Source organism: Octodon degus, unplaced genomic scaffold (assembly GCF_000260255.1).
Source record: "Octodon degus isolate 3935 unplaced genomic scaffold, OctDeg1.0 scaffold00028, whole genome shotgun sequence".
NCBI lineage: Eukaryota > Metazoa > Chordata > Mammalia > Rodentia > Octodontidae > Octodon > Octodon degus.
The window spans coordinates 10,495,834-10,500,350 of record NW_004524604.1 but is presented as its reverse complement, the minus strand read 5'-3'; the positions used below and the strand labels follow the sequence as shown (position 1 = coordinate 10,500,350).

The window sequence follows — 4,517 nt, the reverse complement described above, 5'->3', positions numbered from 1 at the left end:
TATATATTTCCCCTAACCTGAAATACAGTTTAAGAGTTGAAATAACTCAAAATAATCATGTACATAGTTTTGCCAAATAAAACAATGGCTTTTGAATCTTTCTTCATTGTAGCTCACAACAAGAAACGTAATTTATATTCCATAAAATAAAAGTACACCAATATATTTTACAAAAGAGTATGTATGATACATTGAAACTTGCTTATCTACATTACTTCTTTTTTGTTTTAATGTTGACTATAACCTTTATGACGGTTTTATAACCCACCAATACATCTCAAATCCTCAGTTTATTTTGGTAATGGGAATCAAATTCACAACCTGATACGTGCCATGCAGGCACTATGCCACTAAGCTATATCCCCTGTCCAAATCCTCAGTTTAAAAACCACTGGTCTAGACAAAAATTTTGAAGTACCTAGCAGAGGACATGGTAAAATGTCTACCACCAAATTAACTGACTTTTCATTCATGTTCGCTACTCTGTGTCCACAAGAAACAACCATATGAAACTCTGATAAACTTTTATTGAGATCACTGTGTATCATTTAATCACTGCTACATAAAGATATACAGGAACATTAAATGTTCATCCAATATGCATTAAATGTTCATCTGCAAAGGACAGTTTTTCCTATCACTGCTAAATCTGTTAATGATAGCTTTGGAAATTATAATAGCAACAAGCAAAGACCATGAAGCTATGCCTTTCCTTTCAATTTGGCTATATACAGAACAGGAAAGGGAGGTTACTGATAGTGGTACCTCTGTTCACCAACACTTTAGTTTGTGAACAATTTGGTTCATAAGCAGAAGAATTTGGCAAAATTATTTTTGTTTGTGAATTCCACATTGTCTGACAAATACAACTGCAGCCATCTTTCCTTCACAAACACAAATGTGGCCATCTTTCAAAAGTGGTGGAACAAATTAAGCTTGTGAACCAGGGTACTACTGTAATTAGAAGTCCTTATTTCTGAGTTCAATCCCCAGTTCCACAAAAAGAAAAAGAAAAAAAAGAAAAAAAAAAAACAGGAAGAAAGAAATCCTTGTCTCCCTAAGCAAAAGTTGCTAAATTCTGAGAATCAATGTATCTGAAACATGCTCCCATTTTGAAGACTAAAATCAAAAATTAAGTAAAAACAGTAACAGAAGAATAACTAACCTAATTAAGCTAAGTAAGTTCTCATGAAATTGCTTATGTAAGTTCTCATGAAATTGTTTACGTAGATAGCCTCTTTAACAAATGGTGCTGCAGAAACTGACTTTCCACATGCTGATGGCCAAAACTAGACCTATTTCTATCACCATGCACTAAACTAAAGGCAAAATGGATCAAAATCTAAACATTAACATACAGCACTAAATGGAGTGGAAGAGAAAGTAGGTAAATAAATCTTGAAGGCATAAGTATAGGCAGAGACTTAATGAACAAACCCAAACTGCACATGAAATACTACAAAGAATCAACAACTGGAATCTCATGCTATTAAAAAGCTTCTGTACATCAAAAGAAATCACCAGCAGAGTGGGGAAAAAAAAAAAAAAAACTTTTAGCCAATGGTTCCTCAAAGGACTTATATCTAGAACATTAAAAAAAAACTGAAAAAGATCAGACCCTCTAAATTTAAAGACCCAAACCAAAAATGGGCATCTAAGATAAATATATACTTCTCAGATGAAGAAATACAAATGACAAACATATGAAAAAATGTTCAACATCACTAGTCATTACAGGGATGCAAATTAAAACAACACTGAAATTCCATCTTGCCACAGAAAAAATAGTTGACAGCAAGATATCTATCAATAACAAACGCTGATGGTGCTGTGAGAGAAAAGAAACCTTGTGCCACTATTGGTGCAGATGTAGGCTGGTGAAACCACTGTGTAAATCAGTGTAGAGATTCCTCAGAAAACTAGGATTACAGGTCCCATTTGACCCAAAGATTCCCCTTTTGGGTATTTTTCCAGAAAAATGAAAACATCATACAACAGTCATATATGTGCACCCACATTTATAGTAGCATAATTTGTAGTAACTAAATCTTGGGTGAGACGACCTGGGGCCCACCGGATCCTGAATAGACCCAGAGCGCAGGCCCGGTGTGTGAGTGAGAGGACCCAGGGCCCATGGATCCTGAATAGAATCAAGGCGTAGGCCCAGTGTGTGAATGAGACCCCCTGGGGCCCACTGGATCCTCATTCGACCCAGAGTGCAGACCCAATGTGGAACCCTTCAGCAGAACTCCCTGCAAAGAGGCTAAAGGCAAGATCCACCCAGCTGATTCAGGAGCAGAACATCTTACATCTTGCCAGAGTGACACAAAGGGTTCAACTCCAACAGCTGCAGAAGGAAGAAGTGGAGCACAGCAGCCAGACCCCAGCCAGACCCAAGCAACACCCACCTGGAGGAATCTGAACTTCTTAGATCCGAACCTGGTGCTAAGGCAGTAACTCTATCTAAGCTCTACACCAAAGGTCAGAAGACAGTGGTATACAAAATGACAAAGAGAAGGAACAAAATGCAGTCTCAGGCCCCAAGTCCACCCAGTACAAATGCAAAAGACACTAGCATAAAGGAAAATGGAAATCACACCCCTGATATCTCTGAAAATAACAGCCTTGGAAGTAAACAAACAACTCCAGAAAGGTATAGAAAAACAACAGATCAGAAATAATTTCTGAACTAAAAAATGTAGCGATAACTATAATCAAAGAAGAACTAAGTGCTTCTAAAGAATACACTGATTAAATAAAAAGAGCAGAATATAAAAATGATGGAACCCCTGAATAAGCAATATAGGAAAGAAATAGAATGTATGAAAGATTCAAAGTAATATACAGGAAATTAAAACCGCAATCACAAGCTGGCAAAACTGTTTGCGTGAAAGTGAAAATAGACTTTCTGACCTGAAAGACACCATTGCAGCTAGTGAAAAAGAATAGATCTCTTTAAAACAACTAGAATGCGAGAAAAACTAATTCAATACCTGCAAGACGATGCAAAGATGAACAATGTGAAACTAACAGGTATCAATGAGAAGGAGTCAATACAAATGATATAAAAATATGGGCAGAAGTAATAGCAGAAAACTTCCCAAAGATGGGGCAACAATCTGACATTCCTGTAACCGAAGCATATAGAACCCAAATAACATCAACCCAATGAAAACCACACCCACACATATAATAATCAAAATCCCAGAAATTCAACATAGGAACAGTATACTAAAAGCCGCTAAAGAAAAGAAACAGATCACATTTAAAGGAAAACCCATCAGAATAACAGCAGATTTCTCTTCAAAAACCATCAAGTCAAGAAGAGCATGGAGCAAAGTACTTCAAGTCTTGCAAGAAAACAAATTCCAACCCAGACTGATATATCCTGCAAAACTCTCTTTCAACTATAATGGAAAAGTGAAATACTTCCATGACAAAGAACAACTAAAGAATTTCATGATGACAAAGGCAAGCCTACACAGACTGCTAAATGATGTTCTAGAGAGAACAAATTGATCACAGGCCCATGAATGAGAATGGAAAGAACCCACCAAACAGGGCAAACAAACACAGGAGAATAAGAGGTATACAATAGTAGTCTTTCAGTTATTGTTTTGTGTTCAGCAGCAAAATATTTCCATCAGCACGCTCTACAAATGGACTTCTCTTCCACCCTATGGGTCATGATTCCACCTGCATCTACAGGGTGGATTTCAAAGAAATAGCTGTAGACCCAGTCCTAGCCCAGGTCCCGTGAGTATGTGGAGAGCTTCCTGCTACCCTGCGCCGGCGGGACCAGTCCCAGACAAGGCACAGCGTGGGCCAGACACTCTCCAACCCCCCTGGGCCACCCCCCACCACTCCGCACTACCTCCCGACCCCGCCCGCCGAGTAGGAATTTCTACCAAGTTCCAGGAACCCCCAGATCCAGTCTGGCCCAGGTCCGGTGAGTGTGTGGAGAGCTTCCTGCTACCTTGCGCCTTTGAAACAAGTCCCAACCCAGGCGCAGCGTGGGCCAGACACTCTCCAACCCCCTTGGGCCACCCTCTACCACTCCTTAGGACCCTTACCACCCCACCCGCCCAGTAGGAATTTCTGCCGCGTCCGGGAACCCCTAGACGCAGTCCTAGCCCAGGTCCAGTGAGTGTGTGGGAGAGCGTCCTCTTCCCCCTACTTCACCTTGCCCCCTCCAGACACAGCTCAGGCCTGGCATACACGCCTGGGGTGTAATCCTGCAGCTGCAATCCCTGCAGAGAGTGCAGAAGATAGATCCAACCAGCTAGTCCAGGAGCAGAAAATCTCGCCACAAGGGCACAACAGGTTCACCATCAAGGGCAGCAGTGGGAAGGAGCTCAGCACAGCAGACAGACCCAAGCCAGACAGAGCTGGATAAGTCCAAACTTTGTAGAGCTGCACCTGAACTTCAGTACGTGCGAAGGTTATAACTACAGCAAAGATCTACAACAAAGGTCAGAAGTCAGCGCTACACAAAATGACGAGAAGGAACAAAATGC

General features: G+C 40.6%; 1 protein-coding gene across 1 annotated transcript in view; it reads right to left on the bottom strand.

The window, feature by feature from the left end:
* The window catches only part of Hltf (helicase like transcription factor), a 177,718-nt gene that overhangs the window by 45,590 nt on the left and 127,611 nt on the right, over positions 1–4,517 (bottom strand). The window lies entirely within an intron of this gene.